The sequence below is a fragment of the Chiloscyllium plagiosum genome, chromosome 1, assembly GCF_004010195.1.
Source record: "Chiloscyllium plagiosum isolate BGI_BamShark_2017 chromosome 1, ASM401019v2, whole genome shotgun sequence".
Lineage (NCBI taxonomy): Eukaryota > Metazoa > Chordata > Chondrichthyes > Orectolobiformes > Hemiscylliidae > Chiloscyllium > Chiloscyllium plagiosum.
Genome location: NC_057710.1, coordinates 136,062,910 through 136,075,091, shown reverse-complemented (window position 1 = coordinate 136,075,091; position 12,182 = coordinate 136,062,910).

Genomic DNA, 12,182 nt, shown 5'->3' with positions numbered 1-12,182 from the left:
GAAGGGACTCGCTGTATAAAGATCTGGGCAACGGGGGAAAAAATATACCCAATGCCACCCTCACCCTGATGGCCATCTTTGTGTGTGGCTGCATCAAGCTGTGCGTGGATCCCCGGTACGCAAACACCAAGTGTCACTATGTACTGAGGTTCTACCTGTCCCCGGTTTTGCGAAGGATGGGCCTGGCCTCGCTGCCGCTGAACGCTCCGAGTAGTTGGACCGTTCTGTATCACCTGTCCTTCGTGGAGAAGTTTATGAAGATAAACACCTTTGACCACAAGTCCATCAGGAGGTAGTCAGCATGTAGTGTCCTTGAGACCCTTCGGGAAAAGGAGAGGGCGGATCCTATCAAGCGGTTCCCTGAGCAGACTGTCAAAGCCATTTGGCAGAATGCCTCATCGCCAGAACTTTCCAACAAGCACCAAGACATGGCTTGGCTGGTGGTGAGAAGGGCTCTGCCTGTGAGATCCTTTATGCACGCCCGGACTCTCAGCCGCACCGCATGCTGCCCTGCGGGGGGGACGAGACTGCACACACCTCCTTCTGGAATGTGCCTATGCAGAGGAAGTCTGGAGAGGAATGCAGTGGTGTTTGTCGAGGTTCGTCCCCAGCAGCGCCATGACGCAAGACCCTGTGCTCCACAGCCTGTTCCCCGGGACGCACACCGAGACGAACATCAACTGTGCCTGGAGGATCATCAACTCAGTGAAGGACGCTCTCTGGGCGGTCCGAAACCTGTTGATCTTCCAGCTGAAGGAGCTGACCCCGACTGAGTGTTGCAGACTGGCACATTCCAAGGTCCAGGACTACGTGTTGAGGGACGCGCTGAAGCTTGGGGCAGCTGCCGCCAAGGCGCGGTGGGGAAAGACCACCGTGTAACATCTGCCTGCCTAACGAAGAACAGGGGGCGCATGCAGTCATTTCGGCTCTGCTGACGCCTCAACTAATTATATGGGCATATGATTGAAAAATGTACAGACCTGTATAAAAATGATAAATTCTGATCTCTGTATGTACATGTTTACGTATGTATGGCATGACCAACTGTACAGACCATCAAATTATTTTATGAATAAAGTATATTTTTGAAATAAAAAAAAATCTACATACTGAGTTAGAAAAGCTTCCTGGACACACTGCACAAACACTGCACAAACACAAATACTGGACAGAGTATTGAGTACAGGAGTTGGGAGGTCATGTTGCGGCTGTAAAGGACATTGGTTAGGCCACTGTTGGAATATTGCGTGCAATTCTGGTCTCCTTTCTATCGGAAAGATGCTGTGAAACTTAGAAAGGTTCAGAAAAGATTTACAAGAGTGTTGCCAGGGTTGAAGGATTTGAGCTATAGGGAGAGTCTGAACAGGTTGGGGCTGTTTTCCATGGAGCATTGGAGTCTGAGGGGTGACCTTATAGAGGTTTACAAAATTATGAGGGGCATGGATAGGGTAAATAGACAAAGTCTTTTCCCTGGGGTTGGGGAGTCCAGAACTAGAGGGCATAGGTTTAGGGTGACGGGGAAAGATATAAAATAGACCTAACGGGCAACTTTTTCACACAGAGGGTGGTACGTGTATGGAATGAGCTGCCAGAGGAAGTGGTAGAGGCTGGTACAATTGCAACATTTAAGAGGCATTTGGCTGGGTATATGAATAGGAAGGGTTTGGAGGGATATGGGCCAGGTGTTGGCAGGTGGCATTAGATTGGGTTGGGATATCTGGTTAGCATGGACGGGTTGGACTGAAGGGTCTGTTTCCATGCTGTACATCTCTATGACTCTTTGGCTCTAATTAAAATAATTGCACCAGAAGCAGTGCAAAAAAGTTTTGCTTGACTGTTCCTCGGATGAGGAGAAAGTGAGGACTGCAGATGCTGGAGATCAGAGTTGAGACTGTAGTGCTGGAAAAGCACAGCAGGTCAGGCAGCATCCGAGGCGCAGGAGGATCAACATTTCAGGCATAAGCTGAGCAGGAGAATCAATGTTTCAGGCTTCAGAATGATGTCTCTGTTCCTTGGATAACAGTTTTATCTTATGAGGAAAGGATTGTGTTTGCATTTTTTAGAGTTAAGAAGAATGAAAGATAATTTTAATGGAGTTCTTAATGGCCTTAATTGGATGGATGGTGAAAGGATAACTTCCCTTGTAGGAGAGATTAGAGCTCGGGGCCAGAGTATAAAAGGAAGTGGCTTCTGATTAAAGGCAGAAAGGAGCAGACCTTTCTTCTCTCTCTCAGAAACTGTGTAATTATTTTCCCTTGAAAATGATGGAGGAATGTTTTTCAGGCAGAGATAGACAGATACTTGAGTAACAAAGGAATTAAAGGTTATCTGTGATAGGCAGAAATGTGAAGTTGAAATCACAATCATGATATCCAATCCCTCTACACCCCCATCCGCCATGACCAGGGCATCCAAGCCCTCCGTTTTTCCTCTCCCGATATCCCCAACAGTACCCTTCCACTGACACACTCATTCGTTTGGCTGAACTAGTCCTCACCCTTAACAGTTTCTCCTTCGAATCCTCCCACTTCCTCCAGACCAAAGGGGTAGCCATGGGCACCCGTATGGGCCCCAGCTATGCCTGTCTCTTTGTTGGCTACGTAGAACAGTCTATCATCTGTAGTTACACCGGCACCACTCCCCACCTCTTCCTCCGCTACATTGATGACTGCATCACTGCCACCTCGTGATCCCGCGAGGAGGTTGAGCTGTTCATCAACTTCACCAACACATTCCACTCTGACCTTAAATTCACCTGGACCATCTCTGACACCTCCCTCCCCTTCCTGGACCTCACCATCTCCATTAATGACGACTGACTTGACACTGACATTTTTTACAAACCCACAGCTACCTGGATTACATCTCTTCCCACCCTTCCTCCTGCAAAAATGCCATCCCGTATTCCCAATTCCTCCGCCTCCGCCATATCTGCTCCCAGGAGGTCCAGTTCCACCACAGAACACACCTTCTTTAGAGATCGCAAGTTCCTTTCTCACGTGGTTGAAGATGCCCTCCAACGCACCTTATCCACATCCCACACCTCTGCCCTCAAACCCCATCCCTCCAACCATAACAAGGACAGAACGCCCCTGGTCCTCACTTTCCACACTACCAACCTTTGCATTAACCACGTCATCCGCCAACATTTCCACCACCTACACCAGAGATATGCTGTGGTTCTGTTCGCCGAGCTGCAAGTTTTTGTTGCAAACGTTTCGTCCCCTGTCTAGGTGACATCCTCAGTGCTTGGGAGCCTCCTGTGAAGCGCTTCTGTGGTGTTTCCTCCGGCATTTACAATGGCCTGTCCCTGCCGCTTCCGGTTGTCAGTTTCAGCTGTCCGCTGTAGTGGCCGGTATATTGGGTCCAGGTCTATGTGTTTGTTGATGGTGACCTGGACCCAATATACCGGCCACTACAGCGGACAGCTGAAACTGACAACCGGAAGCAGCAGGGACAGGCCACTATAAACACCGGAGGAAACACCACAGAAGCACTTCACAGGAGGCTCCCAAGCACTGAGGATGTCACCTAGACAGGGGACGAAACGTTTGCAACAAAAACTTCCAGCTCGGCGAACAGAACCACAGCAACGAGCACCCGAGCTACAAATCTTCTCACCAGAGATATATTTCCCTCCCCACCCCTTTCCGCTTTCCGCAAAGACCGTTCCCTCCGTGACTACCTGGTCAGGTCCACGTCCCCCAACAAACCACCCTCCCGTCCTGGCACCCTCCCCTGCCACTGCAGTAATTGCAAAATCTGTGCCCACACCACCTCCCACACCACCATCCAAGGCCCCAAAGGAGCCTTCCACATCCATCAAAGTTTCACCTGCACATCCACCAATATCATTTATTGTATCCGTTGCTCCCGATGCGGTCTCCTCTACATTGGGGAGACTGGACGCCACCTCGCAGAGTGCTTCATGGTACATCTTTGGGATACCTGCAACAATCAACCCCACCGCCCCGTGGCCCAACACTTCAACTCTCCCCCTACTCTGCCAAGGACATGCAGGTCCTGGCCTCCTCCACTTCCGCTCCCTACTACCCGACGCCTGGAGGAAGAATGCCTCATCTTCCACCTCGGAACACTTCAACCCCAGGGCATCAATGTGGACATCACCTGTTTCCTCATTTCCCCTTCCCCCACCTTACTTCAGTTCCAACCTTCCAGCTCAGCACTGTCCCCATGACCTGTCCTACCTGCCAATCTCCGCTCCACTCTCCCCTCTGACCTATCACCTCCATCCCCATCCCCATTCACCTAATGTACTCTTTGCTACCTTCTCCCCAGCTCCCCCCCACCCATTTATCTCTCCACCATGGAGGCTTCCTGCCTCTATTCCTGATGAAGGGCTTTTGCCCGAAGCGTCGATTTTCCTTCTCCTCGGATGCTGCCTGACCTTCTGTGCATTTCCAGCACCACTCTGATCTAACTTGAGTTATAGTCTATGAGCCATATATTATTCCTCCCATTCTTCATATCTTCTAACATGTTGCAATCCCAGTAACCCCTATGATCCTTCCTTCACCTTCCTATCTTCACTTCCTTCAGGTCCTTTACATCACCATCAATATGCCTGCCTTATCTCAAGAGTTCATGGGCCCTTGAGGCACCTATGCTCTTGCTAGACTTGCATCCTTCCCAAATCAAGGTGAGAGAGACCATGACTCGTCTGAAACCCACTAACTTTAAGAGTGAGCTGTTCCCTCCAATACAGTACTTTATCTCACCTTAGTGTATCTTGTTGTCTTCAACTCTGATTATTTCCTCAGCCATTGAATACATTGTTGCCAACTCCTAGATTTGAGATTTCCACAGCTTTGCCTTTGCCAGATTTATGAGAAAGCACCTGGAGAATTGTTAAATTGCCATGTAAGTTCCTAGTTTTCCAAAGGCAAGTGGTTGTAAGACTGTGTGGGAGAACAGGATGAGAGAAGGAGTGTTTTGCAGAAAGTCCGAATAATGTAAAATGGGTTTTAATGCATGAAATGAGCAGAAGCAGCTCAATGGCACAGGTTAAGTATCCATTATCTGTTCGTCCAAAAACTGAAAAGACATAAAATCTGAAGATCTTTTCAGAAGCAGACCCAATTGCACATGCTGAGACATTTTGGTTCCTTGAAAATCAAACTTCACTTGGCCCAAACAGACCTCGATGTGAGGATTCTTATCAGTCAAAACATAAAGTTTTGTTTTTCAAAGGGCTGAATTCTATACATCTACAGTCCATTCATCAGGAACCCTTTGGAGAAAAAAATACTTTTATGTGACACAAAGTTTATTTCTAAAGGGCCCAAACAGACAAGAACAGACTATAGTGGACCAGAAAGCTAAAACCATCCTTTATCTGAAAACCAGTTGGTTCCAAGGTTTCCAGATAGAGGATACTGACCTGTAATAGATTTACAAATGTCAATTTTGAAAGAATTTATTGTTGGGTTTTTGTTCCCAATTCCCTCTGCTCTCTGCACAAGCATAGCCTTGATTTCAAAATTCTCTTCTTTTGTTCAGGTTCCTCTATGGCTTTGTCTCTCTTTATCTGTGGAATTGACACCAGCATACAACCATCTGTGATAACAATGTTTATATATTTTGACCTTTTCTGCATCCTTCATTTTAATCTCTCCACTCTCAGTGACCTTGCCTGTAATTATCTCTGCTCCAAGCTCTGGAATCACTTTCTAAAGTTCTCTACCAATCTATCTTACCATTATTCTTTAGGATCCTCCTTAAGATTTGTCTCTTATATCCAGCTTTTTTGACCTGGTATCTCTTTACATAACTCAGTGCCATATTTTATTTCACTATAAGCTTGTGAAACACTTTGGACTTTTCATTTTGTTGAAGTGTATAAAAATATAATGTATCTGGAAATACAATTCTGCAAATGCAAATTCACAGACACACACACACAGGCACACACACAGACACACATACACAAATCTATAGGTTGAATTTGCATTTGCAGAATTCTATTTGCAGATACATTCTATTTTGCTCAAAAAGCAGACAATCTGTGGGCAGTCAATGCAGACAGTCAATAGATATAACATTTTACAAATTTCTACTTTGGAAATAGAACCAGTCTGATTCAAGATTGGGATACAGACAGACTCTAACGTCACACTTTTAATGCATTGTCTGAGCTGAGATGTCACTTTTTTCATAAAGTCTTAAGTAATCTTGAGAAAATAAGTTCTGGGATTTACATATTAATGAATCAAAACCTGCAACCCATTCTCAAAAATTAAAGACTTAACAGCAATCTAGGTCTGTTCAATATATTGTTTCAGTTGCATGACACTGTAATCTTTTGCTATAAATTCTGTGTCTTATGATCCTTCTCCACAGCTACCTGATAAAGGAGCAGCGTTCCGCAAGCTAGTGCTTCCAAATAAACCTGTTGGACTATAACCTGGTGTTGTGTGATTTTTAACTGTATCTGACTTGAGACTTTAACTTTGTTTTTCTCTCCACAGATGCTGCCAAACTTGCATGCTAAGGTTGTCCAGCACTTTCTGTTTTTTATTTCATTTTCCAGCATCTACAGTGATTTGAATTTGCACTAAATTTTAAATCTTGGTTGGTCTACACTTGGAATAAGATGCACATTTTCTGTTCTCCTCATTATCAGAAGGATACTGGGAGATGCTTTTTGAACATTTACCTGCTGGGAAAACTCCATTTTGAGGCTTGAAAATTGCCGTGAGCCCTCAGCAAGAACTGAGAGAATGAGAGCCTAGTGAGTTTTGAGAATGAGAGCCTGTAACTTTGTTAGTGCTTCTCATCAGCTGTTACAGCCTTGGATCTCACAACATCAAACTTTTAGTTTGCGATTCCACTTGGGGTCCACTTTAGGAAGAGTTGAGTTTGGTTGCATTGGGGAAAGTACTCAATAGATTCAGCAGGATACCACAAGAACTGAGGAGATGGTTATTGTCGTGATTTGAACCAGGCTGGGTGGGTGTCCTTGACTATGAGATCCTTGACTGGGGTTCTTAACCTGCTCCAATCAGGGAGCCCTGGCCGAAAGATATAAACAGGAGGTTCAGAAAGTCTCCTCATTCTCCTGGCTTTGAGCTGGCTGGTCACAGGCCATGTGTAGTACACATGTAAGTAAAGGGAGACTTGGTGACAGGATACTGGCTTCTGTGCAGTTGTTTCAGATATATTTATCAGGAGTGGCTGCATAGGCTGGGGGTTGTTTCTTGAGAATACAAAAGGCTACAGAATAACCTTACTGAGCTCTTTCTGATTATCAAAGTGGACAGAGAACAAAAAATGTGTACCTGTGTCCAGACTCAGTGGACTCAGTGGTCATAAATCTATAGCAATCACTAATAAATACAATAGGAAATTGAGGGGAAGCAGTTTTTTCAAAAACAAGTGGGAAGAATATAAAAAGCACTATTATAAGCAGTGAATAGCATAGATGCATTGAAAGACCAAACAAACACATGGGAGAAAGAACTGCAAGTGTATGCCAACAGTGCTATAAAGAAGGGTGGAAGGAGGCTTGTGTGGAGTATAAATTTTGACATAAACCAGTTGGACTTCATTCTATGATATAGATTCAATTTAATTATTTTTAATTAATCATCCTGCCCACTCTCAATCACTCCCCTGCCTGCAGCTCCTTTTGAACATTCATTTCCTAACTTGTGGCTTAAAGTACTCACTTTGGTGAGCCAGGTGGACATTTGGTGGACAGTTCTCAGTTACTGTTTCAGAGTATTGGATTGTTTGACTGTATTGCTCGAAGAAGGCAACACTATTTAGATTCCCTACAGTGGAGAAACAGGCCCTTCGGCCCAACAAGTCCACACCGACCCTCCGAAGAGTAACCCACCCAGACTCATTTCCCTCTGACTAATGCACCTAACACTATGGGCAATTTTGCATGGCCAATTTACCTGCCCTATACATCTTTTGGACTGTGGGAGGAAACCGGAGCACCCGGAAGAAACCCACACAGACACTGGGAGAATGTGCAAACTCCACACAGACAGTTGCCTGAGACTGGAATCGAACCTGGGACCCTGGTGCTGTGAGACAGCAGTGCTAACCACAGAGCCACCCATAAAATAGCTTGCTGATTCCTGTGTGCCCTGTGGACTTGGAGGCAGTTACCAGAATATTTACCCCACAGTATGCTTGCCAACTAATGTATTCTTTAACAAGCATAAATCGGTGAGAAAACATTAACTCATTACTTAAAGATTAATGCTGTAATTATATTTAAGCCTCAAGATGACTGATGTTATTTCTCAAAAAAAACATAGTGCTAAAATATCCTGAAACTGAGTGCAAGGATTGTAAAGAGTGGCTATTCCTGTTCCCCTTAGATAATGAAAGCACCATGCAAATTTTGTAGTGTCTGTAATTTTAAATAATAGTGACATACTAACCAATGGTATTCATGCTGTTGAATGATTGTACACTTCTGAAGGGGACCCAGGTTTGTTTGAAGCTAACATAATTTAAAGCGAGCCTGCACATCTCAAAGGAAAAGTCAATTCTGCCTCCAGCAGGTACTGTAGTTCATTGTAGAAGACTGACCTACAACATTAGCTATACAGCACAGAGTGGGCACCCAGGTTTTCTGACTCAGTAATCAATGAAGGATAAGTGATGTCCTGCAGTCACAGGGAGAAAAGAGAGCCTCCGGACAATTATTTAGAAAGTAATAAGAACAGACAACTATAGAGGTCAATGTGACCAGTCCAACCCTAAAGAGCTAACTGCAATGACAAATCAAGTTTAATGATTTCTTACGAGTGATCCAAGTTAGTAAAATTAATTTCAAATGCTATATCTTTATAAATGAATAACAAGCCTCTCTCATTGCACAATGCATTGCATCACCTTCACACACCCACCAATATTTGCCATCAGGGATGATGCATGACTCACATTCATAGCTTCACCTCACCCTTATACATTTAAGATTGCTGCAAGTCTCACACCCAAACTCGGCAGCTTGCCCAGACTGGCAATTATTCAACAATATCATGCCCTTCTCATGCCTGAAACGTCGATTCTCCTGCTCCTTGGATACTGCCTGACCTGCTGCGCTTTTCCAGCAACACATTTTCATCTCTGATCTCCATCATCTGCAGTCCTCACTTTCTCCACTGCAAAAATCCACCAAGGCTCCTTAGACAGCACCTTCCAAACCCAAGACCATTCCATCTAGAAGGACAAGGGTAGCAGACAGATGGGAACACCATCAATGACCCACCAAGTTGCTCTATAAGCCACTCACTATCCTGACTTGGAAATGTATCACCATTATTTCACTGTCACTGGGTCAAAATCTAGAAATCTCTCTGCAATGGCACTGTGAATGTACTTATAGCACAGGGACTGCAGTGGTTCAAGAAGGCAGCTTACTGTCATCCATTTTAATTCTTCTTCCCACATCCCACAATCTCTTTTGATTTACCAGTTCTAAATAAAGTATTCATCATTCCTTTCCCAACCTCTCGTCCTCGTCCCTGGCTCCCTCAAACCACACACCTCTCTGTTTGCCATGGCTATAGTCTTTTTGCCCTTTCTGTTTCAGATAATCAAGAACTGTAACTTGGCATGGCAATGGTGGAAGGAAAAGAGTTAGAAGAGCAAGAACAGAGTGATGAGAAAGAAACACCACTAATCACTTCAGACTTGGAGCCAACAGGTCAAACATTGTGGAATCTTTACAGTGTTGCATAGATGTTTCTGTTGAGCATAAAACGAGACACATTAACAGCAGAAGAAAGTGATTTAGCTCCTCGAGCCTGCTCTACTATTCAATCAGATTAGAGAATCATAAAATCCCTACAGTGCTGGAAGAGGCCTTTCATCCCATCGAGTCCTCATCGACCCACCAAAGATCATCCCACCCAGACCCACCTTCCTACCCTATCCCTGTAATCGTGCATTTCCCATGGCCAACCAACCTAACCGACACATCCCTGGAAACTATGGGCAATTTAATATGGCCAATCCACCTAGCCTCCACATTTTTGGACATCATTGGACGAAATTGGAGCACCCAGAGGAAGTCCATGCAGATACAGTGAGAGCATGCAAACTCCACATAGACTGTTGCCCAAGGCTGGAATCGAACCTGGGTCCCTAATCATGGCTGATCTGATACTCCATTTCTCTGCTTATCCCCAGTAAGTTTCCAACCTTTTGCTTATCAAGAATCTCTCTAAGTTTACTTTTAAAATATTCAAAGATTCTGTTTCTGTTGCCTTTCGATCTAACATGTTTCAATTAAGTTGGTTCCTATTCTTCTAAACTCAAGCAGATACAAGCCTAGCATTACAAACCTTCTCTGAACTGTTTCAAACACATTTACATCTTTTCATAAATTAGACTAATATTATGCATATTAAGTCAGGTATAACTGAAGTATAATCTCCCTAGTTTTGCGCTCAATTCCTCTTGCAATAAGTTGTAACATTTTAATAGCTTTCCTATTTACTTGCTGTATATACACACTAACCTTTTGTGATTCCAGCAGATTACCATGCCAGCTGAAGAGTCATCAAGGAGGAATGACTGGGCAAAGTGGGTAAAAAGCTGATGTGACACAGAAGGAATAATAAGCATTACCTCAGGTCCTTAATACATCTGTCAATATTATGAGACCCATTTAAAATTAGGGCATATTCTACTGTTGGTGGCAGGATATGAGGTGTAATGTGTCATCTACAAAATGGTACATCTTCAGACACAAATTCAGGTCAATCTGAAAAAGGCGAACTCCAGGTCAGACAATTTGTTTACAATTTTAGACTTCAACAAATGTCTTTGGATTTAAGAGCTAATGACTTGTTCAACTTACTGTATATTCCAAGAATAAATACAACAATGTTTCAACCAATAACATAATGATTACAAAGTTCAGGGGAGTCCAAACTATCAAGAACATGTAGGAGAATTGCTTTATTCATTGGAGGTTTTCATCTAATGGGAAAATCAGAATGTATCAGCACAGTTATTTACAGAGTCCTTGACCTTGATTGTTTTATTTATGGTTACATTGTTTGCAGCTTGTCTTTTGTTGTATATGGAATCTGACCCCTGTATTCACCAGTTGAATCACTTTAAATAAAATCAGCACATTTGAAAATGGAGTTATGCTCTTCAAATATTTCTTAATTTTACTCTGCATGGTAACACCAATGTAGTGCACTCCAGTTCTTTGATTACACTGTTTGAAGGCTCACTGCTGGGTGCATAAATAATTCACGGTTCCCATTCATCCAGTGTTTCGCAATCTTTGCAGTTTTATTACCATGCTTTGCCCAGTTTTCAGAATATTATCTGTGGCCATTTATCAATATTGAGTTCAAGAATTTTAGAAATTCATACAGCAGTTATGACAAGGGACAAATTCACTGCAACAGTCCAAACTTCTAGATTGACACAATTCCACAGGGCAGAAGGCTTCATAACATCTCCTGTCAACAGGTTCTAGCATCCATGAGGTCCTATTGTGTACAGGCAGGTAGATTGCTGAAAGGCATCTTAATAGGTCATTATCTTGTTCTTTTGACTGCCCATTGGCCAGCAATAGATGTCGCTCAGGCTGCAGCCCATTTCCTTACTCACCATTCACATTGTTCACTTATGTTAGTGTGCCTGAGCTTAATCCTGCTTCTCCTATTTGGCATGTCATTATCATGTTCAATATCTACCTTAGATGACTCAACCCCAATGTTACTATATGCAATTCAGAGCAATGTCTGGCAGAAATGATGCTGCTATCGTAGACATTGTTCATACATACCAGAGAAGACCTGGAACCCAAGGTACTGTGATCAAATTAACAAAACGTTTTAAGAATTATTTTGCAATTTAGTGTAGTTAATGCTGTGGTTCTGTTCGCCGAGCTGCAAGTTTTTGTTGCAAACGTTTCGTCCCCTGTCTAGGTGACATCCTCAGTGCTTGGGAGCCTCCTGTGAAGCGCTTCTGTGGTGTTTCCTCCGGCATTTATAGTGGCCTGTCCCTGCCGCTTCCGGTTGTCAGTTTCAGCTGTCCGCAGTAGTGGTCGGTATTTTGGGTCCAGGTCTATGTGTTTGTTGATGGAGTTTGTGGATGAGTGCCATGCTTCTAGGAATTCCCTGGCTGTTCTTTGTTTCGCTTGCCCTATAATGGTAGTGTTGTCCCAGCCAAAT